This window comes from Rutidosis leptorrhynchoides, chromosome 6 (assembly GCF_046630445.1).
Source record: "Rutidosis leptorrhynchoides isolate AG116_Rl617_1_P2 chromosome 6, CSIRO_AGI_Rlap_v1, whole genome shotgun sequence".
Lineage (NCBI taxonomy): Eukaryota > Viridiplantae > Streptophyta > Magnoliopsida > Asterales > Asteraceae > Rutidosis > Rutidosis leptorrhynchoides.
Window position 1 is genome coordinate 367,415,814 of NC_092338.1, and position 23,874 is coordinate 367,439,687.

Consider the following 23,874-nt stretch of genomic DNA (forward strand, 5'->3'; position numbering starts at 1 on the left):
GGTTAAATATTGAAACTTATGATAAAAATAATGATTTTCATTATTGATTAATTACTTATGATATAAGAAGTAATTATTATCATTTAAGACTTATGATATATATTTATTATATCATTTAATTATTACTTATGATTTAATTAACGTTTTAATTAAACTTATGATTAATAATACTTTTATTATTAATGAAAAATACTTATGATAAGTATTAAATTTATTTTATGAGAATATTATTTTAAGACTTATAATAAAGATTAAATAATTATTTAATTATTATAAGACTTAATTATTATTTAATTATGATCTAATTATTAAATACTTATGATTTAATAATTTTAATTAGAAACTTATGAAATGATTAATAATTCATTATTAATTAATAATACTTATGATATGTTTTAAAATTTATTATTAATTAATAATACTTATATTATGACTAATATTTAATTAATTAATTAAATACTTATGTTATATTAATTATATCATTTAAACTTATCTTAACTTTAATAATTCATTTTTATTTAATTAAACTTATGTTATGACATAATTATACATATTTAACTTTAATTAACATTATAACTTATGTTATTATTATACTTTACACTTTTAAAATTAATGTTGACTATGTTTGACCAAGGTTGACTTTTGAGTTGACTTTCGGTTGACTTTGATTTTCAGTTGACTTCTGTTGACTTTCTAAATAAGGAAACTTTCCTAACTTCAAAACTTTTTAAAAATAGAACTTTCTAAATTTGGAAACTTTCCAAAAATAGAAACTTTTCAAAAATAGAAACTTTTCAAAAATAGAAACTTTCCTAAAATAGAAAACTTTCCAAAAATGGAAACCTGCTAAAAATAGAAACTTTCTAAAAATAGAAAGTGTGTGTCCGTACGCTGTTCCGATCAAACCGATGCATGTTGAGTGTTGTTCTATGTCTACTTGCAACATGTACAATAGCTATCATACTAAGACTTGACCTAAGTTAGTTATTTATATCGACCTGCTTTATTTATAGGTCGGCGTTGTGATCATTCATGATCACTTTATTTCATTTGCTGTTCGCATAATTGTGTGGTTACTTCGTTTGCTATTAAGGTGAGTTATAGTCCCATTTTTCTATTTTAAAGCTTTTGGGATGAGAATACATGCAATTTATTTTATACTTTGGACACATGTGGAAGTTGGTTTAAATTATTCATTGTGAGTTGAACAAAAATATTCCCTAGTCTGGTAACTGTAATCACTGGTTTCTACTGGTGAACGCGAATCCTATGGATAGATCTATCGGGTTTGACAACCCCATTTCGAGCTAGTCGCGCTAGCAATTTGTTATCGGAATGTTTAGTACTTCGTATTTTGTTGTAGATACACTTGTTCGGTGTATATTATTTATTGTGTTTGGCAAGGGTAAATAAAGGGTTAAGTGGTTACCAGGTGGCTCACGGAAAATGGAATAATGTTTTATTATATGTTTTCTAGCATATAATTTGGTGGTTTAAAAAGGAGTTTTATGTTTTCAAACATAAATTTTTATTGTTTAAATTAAATATTGTTTGCAATATTAAACCTATAATTCACTCAACATTTTTGTTGACAGTTACTCGCATGTTTTATTCTCAGGTTCATGATTGATTGCTTCCGCTGTGCTTAGAGAGTCTGCATATTTATGATAGCAGCTTTTGTTAAACATTAACTTGCACTCTATTTTGTTACATTAAATATTGGTTGTTTGTTAACTTTGTTTTGGTCAACTTTTGGTTAAAGTATTATTGTATAGTTTTTCTAAACTTATATATTTTAGTAGATTTCCTTTATAGGAAATCATTTTTAAATAAAGAATGCAAGGTTGTTTTATTAAATTCATATAGAGTTTCGATCAAGCTGTGGGACCAAGTGACGGAGCCGTTAAGTGTTTTGACGGAGTCGTCACACAGAGCTCCGCACTCGCGGAGCTGTGAGGAACAAAACCTCCGCATTCGTGGAGTTACACAGTGATCGAGTGGGCCTATAAAAGGCAACGAATTCTGCTCGATCAAACACACCTTTTCTTTTCCTTTCTCATATCATATATGATATATATATATTTATATTTTATAATTTTAATTTTAATTTAAGTTCAATAAAAATAAGGTTATAGTGGCGAATGTTTTAATTTTGTAATTCGAAACTCTGTCCGTGTAACGCTACGCTATTAATACTCATTGTAAGTTATGTTCAACCTTTTTAAATTAATGTATCATAGCTAAGTTATTATTATGCTTATTTAAATCGAAGTAATCGTGATGTTGGGCTAAATAATAAAGACGGGGTTATTGGGCTTTGTACCATAATTGGGGTTTGGACAAAAGAACGACACTTGTGAAAATTAGACTATGGGCTATTAATGGGCTTATATTTAATTAACTAAATGATATCTTGTTAATTTAATATAAAGGTTACAATTTGGTGTATATATAAATAACTGCATAAGCTTAATCGGATACGGCGGGAGGGATATCTATAAATACCAATAATTGTTCATTTTACCGGACACGAGAATGAATTAATAGTTAATGGACTCATTAAAATAGGGGTGGATTACATTCAAGGGTAATTGGTGTAATTGTTAACAAAGTAGTAAAACCTTGGATTACACGCAGTCGATAACCTGGTGTATTCATTAAACAAAGTATTAAGACCTTGTTACAGTTCGAATCCCCAATTAGTTGGAATATTTGACTTCGGGTATAAGGATAATTTGACGAAGATCCTCGCACTTTATATTTATGACTGATGGACTATTATGGACAAAACCGTATGGACATATCGAATAATCCAGGATAAAGGGCAATTAACCCATGGTAATAAATTAAAATCAACACGTCAAACATCATGATTACGGAAGTTTAAATAAGCATAATTCCTTTATTTTATATCTCATCACACTTTTATTTATTGTCATTTTATTTATTGCACTTTTAATTATCGTACTTTCAATTATCGCATTTTTATTTATCGTCATTTACTTTACGCCTTAAATTAAGTTATATTTATTTTTAATATTTTACATTAGGTTTTAATTGTGACTTAAGACATAAAATCGACAAACTGGTCATTAAACGGTAAAACCCCCTTTTATAATAATAATAATAATACTACTTATATATATATATATATATTTATACAAATATAGTTTAAAAATATAGCGTTAAACTTGGCTAGCTCCCTGCGGAACGAACCGGACTTACTAAAAACTACACTACTCTACGATTAGGTACACTACCTATAAGTGTTGTAGCAAGGTTTAGGTATATCCACTCTATAAATAAATAAATAACTTGTGTAAAATTGTATCATATTTAATAGTATTTCGTAGTAAAAATATAACTATTTCGTATACACCTCGCATACATCAAGTATTTTTGGCGCCACTGCCGGGGAAAACTTAACGCCAAAGCGAAACGCCATAAAAAAGATATTTTTATTAAGTTTTAATCTATTTTTGTAAAAAAATATAAATTTTAAATATTAAAAAATATATAAAACATAAAAAAAGAAAAATATATATCTATATTTTTAAGTTTATTAAAAAGTTTATATTATTATTTATTGTGAAAAGTTATTAAAGTAAAAAAAAATATATATATATTAAACGTTGAACTTGCGTAATTTAAGCCTGCACCTCTTCTGAGCCTGCATCCTCCGCACTCGCGGAGTTTTTGGGCAGAAGACATCTGCACTCGCGGAGCCGTCTGACATCTGCAACCTAGTGCGTGCATTAATTGCTAAATTAGGGTTATAATTATTATTAATTATAATTAGGGTTTATATTTAATATTAATTAGTTTTAGTTTAATTAAATTTGTATTTTTAAGTTTTAATTAGTTTTATTAATTTATAAAATTAATACTTTTATAAAATAATAATATAAAAATAATATTTTTATACAAATTGTATTTTTTTATAACTTTAGTTTTATTTTTAAATTTTGTATCTTTTTAATTGTTTATTCGTATATTGTATATTTTATCGTTCGTAATTAGTTTTAAGTTTATTATTTTACCATAGTAGCTCTAGATTTTTGGACTTTGCCGTAAAATTCCTTAAGTGCTTTTTCTTTAGATTAAGATTTAGATGCTTTAGAATTTTACGACATCGCTTATCGCTTTAGTTTTAATAGATTTTAGTACTTTTTAAGTTATTGCCGTTTTGGATATAGAATTCCTTTTAAGCTTTAATACCTTTAGACGTAAGTTTTAATATTTAGTTTTTAGACTTTTGAGTTTCGACGCTTTACTTTTTTATTATTATTTTTCGACCTTTTATTTTTTGACGTTTTTCGACGCACTCTTTTTCTTTCTTATTTCTCGACGCTCTAGTTTTTAGGACATAGAATTTTCTTTATTTTCTTTAAAACTTCGACGAAAAATTATTTTAAGTGGTTAAATTGATAGACATCTAAAATTTTCTTATTCGTAGTTATAGTTGGATTTGTTAGTGGCGAGTTGTGGGCTTCCGATTTAAAGGGTCCTGGCTACTTGCTGCATCTATTGGCTATTCGAAACGTGGACAAAATCAGAAAAGTCTATTAATTTGATAACTTATATAGTTTTTATCTTTATAACTAATAGGATATTCAGTGAAGGCACCGAGCAAAACGTTCACCACCTTTCATACGTTCACCACCTGTAACTCGATCAAGACATCTAGCCAATATTGTCGCCGTTGATTTTTCTTTAAAATCGTCATCTAGTCGACCAAGTACTCCAATTCAAATTTCCGATAATCCATTTTTTGAACACGACCTCACAATTGAGAATCCGGAGGATATTCAGGGACAATTCAGAGATCCTGAACCACTAATCATTCCTCTTGAACCACAAATCACTCATCCAGAGATTGTCGAGGAAGAAACCATTAAGTCAGAATCCTTTAGTGATTCAGATTCAACAAATTCAATCATGGAGAATCTGGAACCTCTAAGTATGGAAGACCGAATGAGGGCTAAACGCACTGGCCAAGGTCACGCAATTACTCAACCAGACATTAATGCACCAGATTATGAAATCAAAGGACAAATCCTACACATGGTAACTAATCAATGCCAATTTAGTGGTGCACCGAAGGAAGATCCAAACGAACATCTTCGAACTTTTAATAGGATCTGTACTCTATTCAAAATAAGAGAAGTTGAGGATGAACAGATCTATCTTATGTTATTTCCCTGGACTTTAAAGGGAGAAGCCAAAGATTGGTTAGAATCGTTACCTGAAGGGGCGATTGATACATGGAATGTTTTAGTTGAAAAATTTCTTAAACAATTATTTCCGGCATCTAAAGCCGTGAGACTTCAAGGAGAAATTGTTACGTTCATGCAAAAGCCAAATGAAACTCTATATGAGGCGTGGACAAGATTTGGAAAGTTGTTGAGAGGATGTCCGCAACATGGTTTAGACACTTATCAAATAGTACAAATGTTCTACCAAGGATGCGATATTACTACACGAAAAGACATCGACATAGCAGCTGGTGGTTCCATTATGAAGAAAACCGCAACTGAAGCTTACAAAATTATTGATAACACTGCTTCCCACTCACATGAGTGGCATCAAGAAAAAGACATCGTTAGATCATCTAAAGCGGCTAGAGCCGATTCTAGACACGACTTTGATTCCATTTCCGTAAAGATGGATTCTTTTGAGAGACGAATGGAAAAGATGACTAAAGATATTCACGCAATACGAATTAGTTGTGAGCGGTATGGAGGACCACATTTGACAAAAGATTGTCTCAGTATTGAACAAACAATGGAACAATGAGAGAATGTTTCATACATGAACCATAGGCCTGGAAATAATTATCAGAATAATTATCAACCGCCAAGACCAAACTACAATCAAAATCAGAATTAAAACCGAAATGTTCCATACAACAACCAACAAGATCCTAGCAATCATCAAGTGTCTAATAATACTTACAATCAGCAAAGACCTATTTTTCCAATTAAACCACCACAAACCGATGATAAAAAGCCAAATTTAGAAGATATGATGTCGAAGCTAATTGAATCTCAAACGCAATTTTTCACATCTCAGAAACAAACGAATGAACAAAATGCTCAAGCATTTAGAAATCAACAAGCTTCTATTCAAAATCTGAAACAAGAAGTGAGTAACCTAGCAAGGTTGATAGGTGAAAGAAAACCGGGGAGTCTACCTAGCGATACAAATGCTAACCACGGAAATGAAACAGCTAAAGCCATTACCACGAGAAGTGCTATTACACTTAAACCACCTGAAATACCTATAGTTTCTGATGACTCTATTCCTACTCCACAGGAACCACAATCTGATCAAGAAAAGGAAAAAGAATCGGTATTTGAAAAGGTTAATGAAGATAACACAGTTAAGGCAAAGCCTTATGTTAAACCATACCAACCACCGCTTCCTTACCCAAGTAAAATGAGAAAAGAAAGACTTGAAGCCGAGCAATCCAAATTCTTGGATATGTTTAAACAAATAAATGTCAATCTTCCTTTCATTGATGTGATTTCAGGAATGCCAAGATATGCTAAATTCTTGAAAGATCTAATCACAAATAGAAAGAAAATAGAAGAACTTTCGGCTGTTACAATGAATGCTAATTGTTCTGTAGTACTATTGAATAAGATACCAGAAAAACTCTCAGATCCAGGAAGTTTCACAATTCCATGTTTTCTGGGTAGTCTTAGTTCAATAGAAGCATTGGCAGACTTAGGTGCTAGTATAAATTTAATGCCGTATTCACTATAGGATAAACTAGACCTCGGAGAATTGAAACCAACCCGAATAAGCATACAACTAGCAGATCGATCAGTAAAATATCCTAGAGGGATAATGGAGAACTGTAACAACCCGACTTCGTTTCACCAAAAACACGCCCTAAAAAAAAATTTCGGGACAGTACATCTGGACGGCGTCCAGTTATCTGGACGGCGTCCAGCTCTGAAGGACTGGACGGTGTCCAAGCCCTTTGGATGGCGTCCAAATGAACTAAAAGTTCCTAATCAGTTTTTCAAATTCACGCGAGCGGAAAACCCGCTTCCCGACACTTTTAAACGAAACAACTTTCACAACACATCATATTAAGTAAAACTAAGAGATTTTCGCAATGAAAATAAGTTTTACAACACCGGACCCACAATGACCCATTTTACAAATAATGTAGCGATTTCAACCCATTTATCTCTTTAGACGGATTAGGACTCTATAACCCAACCCAATACCAAGAGCATAATCCCGGAGACTACCTAATCCCCAATCCGCATCCATATAAGCAAAAGCTACCCCTTAGAGCCCAAGCGCTCCTACGAATCTAGTCTAACAACTAGCTAGCTTCATAACACAATACCTGTAAAAAGATAAACAATGAGAGGGGTAAGCATAAAGCTTAGTGAATGCAATAATTATACACATACATATATAATATACCTACTTGCAAACACTTACTCACATACCGCATACATGCTAGCAACACAATTAGCTTATCATCACAAGTACAAAGCTATTAACCTCCAATACCACAAGCTAGAACAATAATAGCATATATATAACCCGAACAATATAATATGCTACACTACAACACAATAACTATGGTTAACCAATCGAACGAGGGAACGGTATTTAAAAGACCGTCGGAGTTCATAACAACCATTAGTGCACTTAACACGTCGTACACTAACCCCACGGGTGGCATCTTAACACGTCGATACTTCACCCCGGGTGGCGTCTTAACACATCGACACTTCACCCCGAGTGGTATCTTAACACGTTGACACTTCACTTGTCATTTCTTGGAGTGGCATCTTAACACGTCGATACTTCACTCCGAGTGGTGTCTTAACACATCGACACTTCACTCTTCATTTTACTTGAGGTGGCATCTTAACACGTCGATACTTCACCTCGAGTGGCACCTTAACACATCGGCACTTCACCCTTCAGCTTACTTGGGGTGGCATCTTAACACATCGACACTTCACCCCGGATGGCGTCTTAACACGTCGACACTTCATCCTTTACTTTCTTGGAGTGGCATCTTAGTACATCGATACTTCACTCCAGGTGACGTCTTAACACATCGACACTTCACCCCGGGTGGCATCTTAACACATCGACACTTCACCCATCATATCACTTTAAGTGGTGTCTTAGCACATCGACACTTCACTCGTCACGTGAAATGTGGTGTCTTAGAACATCGACACTTCACATCTCACGCTACACCAAATAAATACATTATATACCTACGCATATAATTATTCCACTCACCTCGAAATGCCCGCACAAGTCATGTACAACATGATCTCTGTCCTCGAATCTGAGCAAGTAATCACCTATATTACACATAGGCACAAAACACACATAAATAGCCATTCTCTAAAAGAGAACCCGACACAAACATCCCTTAGCCGAGGGATCACACCTTGCTCGCCAAAACCCGCCCATTTAACACCTAATGGACATAAACCGATTACCACCTTGGGTGGTAATTCATACCCAATATACAAAGTACAATTTAACTCAAATTATACTTAACACCAATTAGACCAACCTAGGTCCCGACACTAGGTTACTACTTAGGTAGTGATCATTTCAAACGCCATTCACATCAAAAACCCCAACACGTGCAATATTGACCCATATTGCTTTTGACAACCTTTGACTTTTGTTAAAATGTCATTTTAACCCAAAATCACCTCCCACGATTACATCCATTCCAAAAATGCCATTTTACACTTTACAAAAGTGTTTAACATCAATTTGATCCAAAATTAGTGTCTTCATTAATTTTGACCCAATTCAAAGTCAACCCATTTGACATAAGTCTCAAAATGCCCAAAATCACTAACGACTAGTGATTCTACTTCCAAAACACCAATTAACACTTAAATCAAGTATTTACATACTCGATTCACCAAAACTTAACTCGAATCTTAGTTTGACACTAAATCAAAGTCAACACTCATTTTTGACCAACTAATATGTTCTTATGAACATCTATACACTAACACATTTAAAAACTAGTGATTAACACCCAAAACCATGACCAAGATCGTCATCAACCCTAACCCACCAAGTATCAAAAATAACAAGTCACAATAAACCCACTTCGTCATCTAAACGGGTTTCACAACTAAACAAGCTCAAACCCTAAATGTACACAAGAATCTTAACAATGAAATTCGGATTTAGAATCTACCATAACAATCAAAACGTAGTCGAGAACAAAAGGAACAACTTTAACTCTCGAGCTTTGGCGAGAACCGGGCTTCTTCCTCTTAGATCGGAGCTTTCTCACACTAAAATCACCTTCTCTCACTAGAATATGTTGAGAATGTTTGTGTGGGTAAGAATGAACTCCAATGGAGTTCTAGATCAGTTTTGATGATCCCAAACCGACCCCAAGTGAAAAGACCAAAGTAGCCCTTTTAATATGAGTAAAATAGAGCTGCTGGCCCGTCAGGCCTCTTGGACGGCGTCCAAAAATCTTGGACGGCGTCCAGATTAACTGACTCAGTTTTCTGAACTTGTTTTGGTCTTAACTTTCAAACCGTAACTCCGTTTTCGATGAATGAAATATCGTTGGAAATGTAATGAGATTTACTATCCAATGGTAAGGTTTTAGAACATCAAATCCAATTTTATTTGGGATCCAAATATACGCTTACATGCCTCGTATTTCGAATGTCGTTCAAAATAACACGTAACTGAAAACGGGTGTTACAACTCTCCCCCACTTACATTGGATCACGTCCTCGTGATCCGCACCTATGCTAGAAGTCAAGAACTTCTCACTCGAACATTTCCGCTTCCTACGAGGAGTCACACATGTAGTAATCATGCATCCAAAATCTCGCTTCGTACACTAACGCATCATATCACATCAACCGTACTTTACAATTCCATTCGACCAAATTTCCACCACTCACTCGGAAGTACACCGTGAAAACTTCATAATATTCTTCCAATGGCCTTATCATTCCGTCATTTTCAACGATATCGGGTAATCAACCCACGAGACAAAACAACCGCAACCGCTTGCTCCTACGCCGAGTATCCAAACTCGTACCATACACTTCACAATCGTCCTAAAAGAACAATTCACCGACAACCATCGTCGTCACACCTTCCGATCCTACGAAACACAATCAAGCCCGACATCCATAACATCTTCCTGAATTCTAAGATCTCACCACACGCTAATAATCACTAGCATGCACTACCGCAATAAGCGATATCTCACACACTCAACGTCCAGAATTTCCATTTAGGAAAATACGAAAAACACCACATATCCCTTCAGGTTCTCGCTACAACTCGCAACAAGCTACATTCGTAACCATATCACTCAATCAATCAATCCGCACACGACCATCCGTCACTGGATTAATCTGGGACGACAATAATACACCACGTGCTGAGCAAAATGTCAACACTCGACGCATGGTTCCTCCTTTAAACCCTACCACACAACCACACAAGACGGATTCCTAGTACTAGCATGGAGACTAATCGTATACTAGAATCCCGTCAATGGCGAATTATCATCACGAAATTTCCGCAATTCGCCACACGACTCACAGAATATTTACCAATGCCGGGTGAACCTTCCTACCTAGACCGTCCGTTAAGGATGGCCTCGACATTTCAATGCAACCTACAGGTCACATCACTAGGGTACACACTCTCGCAAACAAACAACATCCGCGTGTCTCTACGGGAGACAGTCAGAACCGACACTCTCCGCCTCACAATCGTCCATAAAGTGGAATGATCCACTGACAATTTCTAAGATCACTTTTCCTGACAGGGAAAATACAGTATTCGCCACGATATCGAACTCGTTCCCATCCACTAATCCTATCCGGGTTTCATTACAACCTAGATTTTTCACTACGAGAGCACCCGCAATGACAGCTTCCTTTTCTCACTTCCGTGGTCTCCAACTGCATACTTGGTCTCATACCACCCTTTGGTACCACACGACCACCTTACGTAAGAAATCTTACACCACGCTCGATTCTAACATCCCAATCTCCACACATATCATTCCGGAATCGTAACTCACAATCGTAAATGCACGATCTCGAGTCGACATCACCAACCCGTCACTCTTCCTCGTTAGGAAATCCGAATTCCTGCTGAGGCCTAGCACGGTACACCCCGCCATTTCACTATACAAACACCTCCGAAGCTTCCTCGGGCGGCAGTAAAAACTCCCCCACTAAGGATTCGGCTCCACATTCTCACCGCCAAGATGATAACATCCCGCGAAATTGTCGTTCCACAGAACACATGACCATTCTCATCGTTGGTCACATACTCCAGATTACTCCAAATTCACTTCAAGCTCTCAGAGCCGACATCCACATTCACTTGGAATGTCGTACACGCAACGACATCACACCTTCTTACCACAATTCACAGTCAACTGCTCTAATCGTTCGCAAAGCGAACTCCACCAAAGTCCCACATACGCCCCCAAGCCTAGGCATATGCCACTCTGCTTAATCAGTTGTGCATCTCAGTCGAGATCACCCGACCTTCCACTCAACGAACCTTTATCAACAATGGCTCGCTCTCATGATGAAGAGTGACCAATCCGACACGATAATTGTGTCGACCGCAATATCAACAATTCATCGAAATCTTCGGCCTAACCGAAGATTAAGTACATCACCGGCTCACCGGTCATCTTTACCCATCCATCACTTAAGAGCAACAAGATTCACTCATCCGTCACTTCATAAGAAGTATTCATCACAATGCTCTTAAACTTCGACTTTCGCAACCGTCAAATTACTATCACCCGTCGATCACTATTATAATCTCCGATGCTTCCAAGGGTATTTCACGGGCACCCTAAGCACAAAGTGATCACACCACTACCGGAGTTGAACATTACACTAGCAGGTATTAAAAGGCACCTGACGCAGTGTCATGCAGACTCCCACCACAATCAATCGAATTTTAGAAAATCAATCCTTGGGTTCCATACACCCGATGTCACCCATCTCTCTATAATAATGACCCGAAGTCATACCTATCCGACAACCTTATGGTTTATTGTCTTATTGAAAGTTTCTACCGGTCACACGCTACTCGCAATTTTCCACAAGGCCAAATGATATAGCCTAACGAAACCTTCCGTCTAATGCTAAGAGCTGCTTGGAACACCAAGTCTTACACCTTTCCAAATGTCGACACAACCACTACAACAAGGGATATTCCGTTAGGAATGTTACCCTATAATCCATAACACACTAACACACTGACGCAATCACAATCATCGCCATACGGGTCTCACTCACATGAGTTGAACGACCCAAGGACTCCTCGATTCGCCAATTCCAAGGCGACTCATAACTAGAATCCTAACACGATTCTCTAACCATACACTCTACCGAGTGTAACTCAAAACTACAATTATTAGACTTGTCGCATTCCATTACGGAATTCAAGTCCTCAACGCACATACACGCACACATCACTCGATCATCCAAGTTACGATGGGTATCTACAACCAATGAAAATCTCGATAACGCACCCACTACTTAGAGTGGCTAAGCACGCACCAAACTCGTGAGTTTCACATCGCTCACCTTAACTAACCGAATCCACCGTAACACTTCCCGACTCACAAAGAACCTGATGTGATAACAAGCACATCACTCGAGACTACTATATCCTAGGAATCAATAAAAGATTCTTAACTCGTCCTGATTCTACCCCAACCATGAAACGTTTCCTCCGTTCGGTACTTGTCATGTCATGCTTGATGTCAAGATACACTTTCGTAATAATGGTGATCGGTCACTATTACAAATGCGCACCTTACCATTTTCACATGGTCACGCAAAGTACTTTACCCGGACTGACGCAACATTCACACAAAATAACATGCGATAACTCCTAGTACCCGAATGACCAAAGTCCTTACCGCGAACTTGATCACTCAAACCGACAAACATACGAATCTCTCCAATAGATTCGTCTCTAGGACACCGCACCAATAGATACCTGTATATATACACCTATATACAATATAATAATAAACGCACACATGTACACCACAACCACCAGCCAACCTACATCCTAGGTGACTATCACTAAAACAATGTCCAAGTTCGCCTACTTACATTAGGCACTAGCTATCTAAGGCTCTAATTTACACACGAAATAAGGTCCCACATAATCACACTTTGGACAAAAACAAGTCCTAGTTAGTCACCTACTCTAAGGCACTAACAAAGCTCAATCCGACCCGTATTCTTACAAGTCCCGCAAATAACGCATAACCGCCAATAAGTCTAAGACTAGGCACCTATTCCAAGGTCACCTAATTTCCTTAGACTATGCTCTGATACCACTTGTAAACCCGACTTCGTTTCACCAAAAACAAGCCCTAAAAAAAATTCCGGGACAGTACATCTGGACGGCGTCCAGTTATCTGGACGGCATCCAGCTCTGAAGGACTGGACGGCGTCCAAGCCCTTGGGACGGCGTCCAAGCCCTTGGGATGGCGTCCAAATGAACTAAAAGTTCCTGATCAGTTTTTCAAATTCACGCGAGTGGAAAACCCGCTTCCCGACACTTTTAAACGAAACAACTTTCACAACACATCATATTAAGTAAAACTAAGAGATTTTCGCAATGAAAATAAGTTTTACAAAACCGGGCCCACAATGACCCATTTTACAAATAATGTAGCGATTTCGACCCATTTATATCTTTAGACGGATTAGGACTCTATAACACAACCCAATACCAAGAGCATAATCCCGGAGACTACCAAATCCCCAATCCGCGTCCATATAACCAAAAGCTACCCCTTCGAGCCCAAGCGCTCCTACGCATCTAGTCTAACAACTAGCTAGCTTCATAACACAATATCTGTAAAAAGGTAAACAACGAGAGGGGTAAGCATAAAGCTTAGTGAATGCAATAATTATACACATACATATATAATATACCTACTTGCAAACACTTACTCACATACCGCATACATGCTAGCAACACAATTAGCTTATCATCACAAGTACAAAGCTATTAACCTCCAATACCACAAGCTAGCACAACAATAGCATATATATAACCCGAACAATATAATATGCTACACTACAACACAATAACTATGGTTAACCAATCGAACGAGGGAACGGTATTTAAAAGACCGTCGAAGTTCATAACAACCATTAGTATACTTAACACGTCGTACACTAACCCCACGGGTGGCATCTTAACACGTCGATACTTCACCCCGGGTGGCGTCTTAACACATCGACACTTCACCCCGAGTGGTGCCTTAACACGTCGACACTTCACTCGTCATTTCTTGGAGTGGCATCTTAACACGTCGATACTTCACTCCGAGTGGTGTCTTAACACATCGACACTTCACTCTTCATTTTACTTAAGGTGGCATCTTAACACGTCGATACTTCACCTCGAGTGGCGCATTAACACATCGGCACTTCACCCTTCAACTTACTTAGGGTGGCATCTTAACACATCGACACTTCACCCCGGATGGCGTCTTAACACGTCGACACTTCATCCTTTACTTTCTTGGAGTGGCATCTTAGCACATCGATACTTCACTCTGGGTGCCGTCTTAACACATCTACACTTCACCCCGGGTGGCGTCTTAACACATCGACACTTCACCCATCATATCACTTTGAGTGGTGTCTTAGTACATCGACACTTCACTCGTCACGTGAAATGTGGTGTCTTAGCACATCGACACTTCACATCTCACGCTACAACAAGTAAATACATTATATACCTACGCATATAATTATTCCACTCACCTCGAAATGCCTGCACAAGTCATGTACAACATGATCTCTGTCCTCGACTCCGAGCAAGTAATCACCTATATTACACATAGGCACAAAACACACATAAATAGCCATTCTCTAAAAGAGAACCCGACACAAACATCCCTTAGCCGAGGGATTACACCTTGCTCACCAAAACTCGCCCATTTAACACCTAATGGATATAAATCGATTACCACTTCGGGTGGTAATTCATACCCAATCTACAAAGTACAATTTAACTCAAATTATACTTAACACCAATTAGACCAACCTAGGTCCCGACACTAGGTTACTACTTAGGTAGTGACCATTTCAAACGCCATTTACATCAAAAATCCCAACACGTGCAATATTGACCCATATTGCTTTTGACTACCTTTGACTTTTGTTAAAATGTCACTTTAACCCAAAATCACCTCCCACGATTACATCCATTCTAAAAATTCCATTTTACACTTTACAAAAGTGTTTAACATCCATTTAATCCAAAATTAGTGTCTTCATTAATTTTGACCCAATTCAAAGTCAACCCATTTGACATAAGTCTCAAAATGCCCAAAATCACTAACGACTAGTGATTCTACTTCCAAAACACCAATTAACACTTAAATCAAGTATTTACATACTCGATTCACCAAAACTTAACTCGAATCTTAGTTTGACACTAAATCAAAGTCAATACTCATTTTTGACCAACTAATATGTTCTTATGAACATCTATACACTAACACATTTAAAAACTAGTGATTGACACCCAAAACCATGACCAAGATCGTCATCAACCCTAACCCACCAAGTATCAAAAATAACAAGTCACAATAAACCCACTTCGTCATCTAAACGGGTTTCACAACTAAACAAGTTCAAACCCTAAATGTACACAAGAATCTTAACAATGAAATTCGGATTTAGAATTTACCATAACAATCAAAAGATAGCCGAGAACGAAAGGAACAACTTTAACTCTCGAGCTTTGGCGAGAACTGGGCTTCTTCCTCCTAGATCGGAGCTTTCTCACACTAAAATCACCCTCTCTCACTAGAATATGTTGGGAGTGTTTGTGTGGGTGAGAATGAGCTCCAATGGAGTTCTAGATCAGTTTTGATGATCCCAAACCGACCCCAAGTGAAAAGACCAAAGTAGCCCTTTTAATTCGAGTAAAATAGAGTTGCTGGCCCATCAGGCCTCTTGGACGGCGTCCAGATTAACTGACTCAGTTTTCTGAACTTGTTTTGGTCGTAACTTTCAAACCGTAACTCCGTTTTCGATGAATCAAATATCGTTGGAAACGTAATGAGATTTACTATCCAATGGTAAGGTTTTAGAACATCAAATCCAAATTTATTTTGGATCTAAATATACGCTTACATGCCGAATGTCGTTCGAAATAACACGTAACTGAAAACGGGTGTTACAAGAACATGCTAGTTAAAGTTGGTACTTTAGTATTTCCAGTAGATTTTGTTTTTCTCGACATGGAAGAAGATTCTCGAGTTCCTCTTATATTAGGAAAACCATTCTTAAACACGGCTAAAGCAATAATAGACGTGTTCGGTAAGAAACTGACCCTAAGTAAAGAGGACGAGAGTGTTACCTTTTCTGTTGATAGAGCCATGCAACAACCGCAATCTGCAGATGATACATGTTATTATATTCAAACTATAGATTCACATGCAGAATTGTTAGAAGAATTTCCAGAATTAAAAGGAACATGAGAATGTTCTATAGGAGAAGGAACTGAACCAATTGATGAAGCTGAAATGTTAGCCACACTCATAGCTAATGAATACGAACCAATCACGGAAGAAATTCAAATGCTAAAAGAAGAAGACAAATATCGATACAAATCATCGATAGAAGAACCACCGACATTAGAGTTAAAGCCACTTTCAACCCATTTGGAATACGCTTATTTACATGGTGAATCTAAATTACCTGTAATAATATCGTCTTCTCTTACGGAAAATGAAAAATCCCAACTCATTTCTGTGCTAAAAGCAAATAAACCAGCTATTGCATGGAAGATTCATGACATTAAAGGCATAAGTCCTTCGTATTGCACACATAAAATCCTTATGGAAGAAGGCCATAAAACCTATGTGCAACGCCAACGAAGACTAAATCCTAATATGCAAGATGTTGTTAAGAAAGAAATTATTAAACTGCTAGATGCAGGTTTAATTTATCCAATCTCTGATAGTCCATGGGTAAGCCCAGTTTAATGCGTACCTAAGAAGGGTGGCATGACTGTCATCAAAAATGAAAAAGATGAGCTTATTCCTACTAGGACTGTAACAGGATGGCGTGTTTGTATTGATTATAGAAAATTAAATGACGCCACCAGAAAAGATCACTTTCTCTTACCTTTCATTGATCAAATGTTGGAAAGGTTAGCCGGAAATAGTTACTATTGTTTTCTTGACAGTTTTTCCGGATACTTTCAAATTCCAATAGCACCCGGGGACAAAGAGAAAACCACGTGCACGTGCCCTTATGGTACTTTTGCTTACAAACGCATGTCATTTGGACTTTGTAACGCCCCTGCAACCTTTCAAAGGTGCATGATGGCGATTTTTCACGACATGATAGAAGAATGCATGGAAGTTTTCATGGATGACTTTTCAGTATTCGGTGATACTTTTGAAACATGTCTAGTTAATCTTGAACGAATGCTTATTAGATGCGAGCAATCAAATCTAGTACTTAATTAGGAGAAATGCCATTTCATGATTGAAGAAGGCATCGTTCTTGGTCATAAAATTTTAAAGGAAGGAATTGAAGTGGATAAAGCTAAAGTAGATGTAATTGCTAAACTTCCACATCCCACCAATGTTAGAGGAGTTAGGAGTTTTCTAGGGCATGCCGGTTTTTACCAATGTTTCATAAAAGATTTTTCTAAAATTGCCACTCCTATGAATAAACTCCTTAAAAAAGAGGTTCCATTCATCTTTTTGGATGAATGCATCAAATCTTTTAATATTCTTAAAGAAAAACTCACTAATGCGCCGATCATGATAACTCCAAATTGGAATCTACCATTTGAACTCATGTGCGATGCAAGTGATTTTGCAATGTGAGCCGTTTTAGGACAAAGGATTGAAAAACGATTTCAACCTATTTATTATGCTAGTAAGACGTTACAAGGAGCGTAAACGAATTACACAACTACTGAAAAAGAAGTCCTTGCTATTGTCTTTACTTTTGACAAATTTCGTTCATATCTCGTTCTAGCAAAAACGGTGGTCTATACTGACCATTCTGCTCTTAGATACCTATTTTCAAAACAAGATGCCAAACCACGATTAATCCGTTGGATCTTACTCTTACCAGAGTTCGATATTGAGATCCGAGACAAAAAGGGAGTAGAAAATCTCGCCGCTGATCATCTTTCTCGTCTTGAAAATCCTGAATTAGAAGTTCTAAATGAATCGGCTATACAAGATAACTTTCCTGATGAATATCTTTTGAAGATCGATTATAAATTCCATGGTTTGCAGACTATGCAAACTACTTAGTATGTGGATTCCTTGAAAAAGGGTTGTCATACCAAAAATGAAAGAAATTCTTTAGTGATATAAAACACTATTTCTGGGAAGATCCACATTTGTTTAAAAGTTGTCCCGATGGAATAATCCGCCGATGTGTATTCGGAGATGAAGCTAGTCAAATCTTAAACCATTGTCACACAGGACCAACAGGAGGGCATTATGGGCCTCAACTTACAGCAAGAAAAATCTACGACGCTGGATTCTATTGGCCTACAATTTTCAAAGACGCGCACCTTCTTTGTAAATCCTGTGATGCATGTCAAAGGGCCGAAAAAATAAGTCAACGTGATGAAATGCCACAAAATGTCATTCAAGTATGTGAAGTATTTGACGTTTGGGGTATTGACTTTATGGGTCCATTTCCAAAATCTCATAATAATCTCTACATTCTCGTTGCCATTGATTATGTATCTAAATGGGCGGAAGCACAAGCTCTCCCAACTAATGATGCATGAGTTGTAGTCAACTTCTTAAAACGTCTTTTTGCTAGGTTCGAAACACCGAAAGCTTTAATAAGTGATCGGGGTACTCATTTTTGTAATAATCAACTTGAGAAAGTTCTCAAAAGATATGGAGTAACTCATAAAATCTCAACCGCTTATCATCCACAAACAAGTGGACAAGTTGAAAATACCAACCGAGCATTAAAATGTATTCTAGAGAAAATCGTAGGATCAAATCCGAAGGAATGGTCCATGAAATTGGAGGATGCACTCTGGGCTTTTAGAACTGCCTACAAAACTCCAATTGGTACCACACCTTTTAAACTCATTTACGAAAAAGCATGTCACCTTCCAGTAGAAATTGAGCATAAAGTATTTTGGGCTTTCAAGACATGTAATCTTGATTTACATGAAGCCAGACATCTACGGTTAAGTCAACTAAACGAATTAGAAGAATTAAGACATGAAGCATACAAAAATTCGTTAATATATAAGGAAAGAACGAAGAAATGGCATGATAAAAGAATCAGAAGTTCAAAAGAATTTAAAGAAGGAGACAGAGTTCTTCTTTTCAATTCAAGATTCAAGCTATTTCCTGGAAAATTGAAATCAAGATGGTCTGGACCATTCATAGTCAAAAGAGTTTTCCCATATGGAACAATAGAGTTGATAAATTCAAATGGGATTGAATTTAAAGTTAATGGTCACAGAGTTAAACATTACATACATGGTCCAATGGAAGTTGACAATGAAGTCAATCATAATTTCACCACTCAAGAAAACCTTCAGAATGAAAACATAAATATGTTATCAACGACATATGAAAAACCAAAATTGGAAGACGGGGAAGCTTCAAATTGGAGTGATGAAGAAGAATTCCTATACAAACCTCCCATTCCAAGAAACGAAGAAAATTGTGAACAAGAAGTTCAAGTAGAAGTGGAAGAACCAAGAAAAGATCACTCGGAAAAGGTTAACAAACCAACTCTACTTACTAAAGTAGGAGACCCAGGTGAATTTAACATTTCTTGCTTGCTTAATGATGGTGCTATGTATAATGGACTCGCATATTTAGGAGCAAGTGCAAATGTTATGCCTCTTTCCTTATATAAAAGATTAGGTGTGGGTAAATTAAGACCAACAAGAATAGGTGTTCAATTATTTGATCAAACCATTAAACACCCGGTTGGAATAGTCAATAATTTACTTGTTAAAGTGGGAAGTTTGACCTTTGTTGCAAACTTTATAGTTATTAATATAGAGGAAGACCTTGATATTCCTCTAATTTTAGGTCGTCCATTTTTAGCAACTACCGAAGCATTCATTGATGTAAGAGAAGGTAGAATGACACTTAGGGATGGTGACAAATCGGTCACCTTTGTAAACCGAAAGTTTAGATCTCCACCAACCAAAAATGTTGAACCAATAAAAATGCCTAAGTGTGGGGAAGATGAAGAAACACCTAATAATAACCCGATAACAAAGAACCCCATTGTTGATACGAAATTAGATGAACCCGTTTTTAACAGTTCAACGAAGAAACTTTATAAACGGATTCAAGATGCTAAAATTAAGGGGAACTTTAAGTTATGTAACCGATCAGTATCCAATTTATCGCCTAAAGAAAAGGCAATGTTAGTTGAATTTATGAAAGTTACAGAGGAAATCAACAATTGGCTTGAAGCAAAAGTCAGAGATATACAAGTTATTGATAGTCCAATTGAAAACGAAGTTAATCACAATTTCGACACCACAGCTAACTAAGTGTGGGAAGAATCGAATCTTTTAAGGGTAATATGTATTTCTGTTAGAGTTAGATTTTCTGTTTTCGTGTAGTTCTCGAAAATGGAATCCGAATGGTCTTTCCCTAGCAGACCCTAAAGAACTAGTCTTCTCCCTCCATTCTGAATTTTTATTTCTTTTAGGTTTTACGAAATGAAGAATTCCTTTGATCTGAACCATGGTCTACTACTACACGCTTTGATTACTAAACGTAATAATAACATCTTCCCGAGTGAACTGGTATCATTCATAAGAGGAAAAATGGACGAAGTAAGGAAAGAACTCAGGAAAGATCATCATAAGACACATTTTGGTAAAGGAAAATCAAAATCCGCAACAAAAAGAAGAGCACGACACCTTGAAAGATGTCATAAATACGGAAAATGGTCACACGAAGGTAAATGTTCGAACAATCAAACATATTCAAATACCGAATTTGTTACTCTATGCAGAGAAGGACCGTTCATATGTTTAGAAGAAAAGTTATTGAAGAATCGAGGTTACGCTTATGTAGCTATGGAAAACCAAATCACACGACTCTCCTATGAGTCAGCTAAAGCAGGTCTCTGAGAATTCTATCTCACAGGTAAGTGTGTACAGTTTTATTTTTATTTTTATTTATTGCTTTTAACCTTTTGATAATAAACACTGAATCATTCGCTATAAAGTATTAAATTGATATTCAATAAAATTAGGTATGCGAAACCGAAATTATTGATATCATACAAAAATTTATTACATCACTGCGAAATTTACCGTTTATTCTTAAGGTATAAATATCTTTAATCAATCAATCTAATATATTTCAGAAATTCGTCAGGAGTAAAACTAGGTAAAATAGCCGAAATTACTTTACCCAAAAGAGGGGCGTATATTTTTGATAATAATTGATTGATTAAAGTGGGATAAAAGACCAAAAAAAATTTTATTTTTATTTTTTCCTTGTTTTTAAAATTAATATATAAATATTAAATTATTATTGTAAATCTTTTTAAATCAATATATTTAAGTTTTTAAAAATTAATATTTTCAGTATAAGTTTGAAAAATTAATGTATAAAAATATTAATAATATTAATATGAATTTTTAATTTTATGCATTTTAAATTTAAGTTTGGTGTGAATTTAAAAACAAAAATTTACTTTATTTCATTAAGTTAAAAATTTGATATTTAAAATTCGTCGTGAGTTGAAGACTAGGTCGTTGAACCGAAATTGCTTTACCCGAGGGCGGGACGAGAAATTTTGTTATCATTATTTTTAATCTTATTGATTTAAAGTATGCCAAAAACATTTAAAAAATCCAAAAATCTTTGCTTTTAAAACAAACGCTTTAAAATGACAAATTTTAAAATTTTGTCGAGGGACGGACTAGGTAAACGTACCGAAACAACCTCATCCTAAATAAAAAGGAAAACGAAATTTTAAATTTAATTAATTGTTTTATTATTAAAGATTTAAAAAAACCGCACTCGCGGAGTTTTTGTGGTACCACATCCGCACTCGCGGAGACTCAAAATTTCAGACCAGATAAACTGGTCGACAGTCCAGTCTCCACACACCCACAACACAAATTTCTGCGAAAAAATACCTAAAAACCCTCTCAAAATCACGATTTTTCACCGTTAATCATCAAATTTTTTGCCAAAATCACGATGAGGAGATACTTGCCAAGAACTTTTTTAAGAAAATCGGTAATTTCTACATCTAAACACTCTTTAATCCGGATTTTTAGTATTCTTGAGCAAAATTATACCTAATTTGATTTTGATGATTTCTAGCTTAATTGTGCTTAAATTATTTGTGTATTATGCTTGTATAACCTAGATTGATGCTATTTAACATGATTAGAAGCCTTAAACTTCAAATTTTGAGTAATCTAGGGTTTGTGTTCTTGAGCAAAATTGGGGCTTTTTGATATAAACGGCTTATGGCCGAATTTTGTTGATGATTCATGCCTAATTAAGTAGTGTAACATGTTTAGGTTGCTAAATGATCAAAACTTTGATCCTAAACATGATTTTTGAGTATTAAAGTGGACTTTTTGAGTAAAAAAATGCATGAACTCGATTTAATTTGATATAAACGCCATTTGGAACTCGTTTAATTGTTATAATGATTATTTTTGACATGATTTAGAAGATGAATGCTAAGGAACATTGTATACATTTTTATATATGTTTATTTGTAAAAGTGTAGAATTGTTAATATTGTGAAAATGCGTATAAAGTTTAATATGGATTAAATATATCATTATGATTATTTTGATTTATGATTCTGCTAACACTAATGCATATTTAGATGCACAAAAATTGTGTTTAGTGTGTTTTGCAGACTGAAAGGGGTGAATCTTCATCCGCATCTCAGGCTCGCAATGCTCCTCCTGAGAATGAAGACGAACAGGATATTAACGACCAATATAAACAAAATATACCTCATCAAGTCATTTCATTTTCAAATATTCATGAGGCAGATTTACACCCAAATTTGAGGTTTGACAGATTTTGGATAGAATATCCAAAATATCAAAGGAACTTACACACCCTTCAGTCTAATATTGTTGAAGTACCCAGGGTAATAGATTGGGAACCGTTATAAACAGTGAGATTGGCTGATCCAATTAGAGAATTACTTACACAAAGATATGGTAATTCTACTTTTAATGATTGGGAACGTTTGTTCAATATACGTAGGCGTGTATATAGAGAATGGTGTGTGGAATTATTATGTAGTATTGAAATAAATGATCGGGTAGCTACCTTAACCGATCAGAGTTTTATTAGATTTTTATTAGGAGGTGTGATGCGCCATATGTGTCTACTAGACATGGCTCAGGCTTTTTGTATATATACGCCTGAGGAACTAGCATCTACTGATTGTCAAAGGTTGATAGTTAATGGTAGGAGGGTTGATGAAAATTTTGATATGAATGGAATATGGAGTAGAATGACTAGCCATAACAGATTTCGTGGGGGAAATTACTCTTATACTGATATTGATAGAGCTGAGCTAAGAGTAATCCATAGGTTCTTAGCAAACTCGATTACACAGCGAGGTAGGAACAAAGAGAAGGTAAATGAGAATGATTTATTTTATCTCATGTGTATTCGAGACCCACAGAGCGCTGTGAGTATACCTTATTGTGTGGGTTATTATTTATCGGCTATGGTTAGGGGTATACGGCCTAATAGTATAATAGGAGGTGGTATCTTTGTTACTTTAATTGCTGAGTATCTCGGTGTCGATAGAAGTCAGGGGG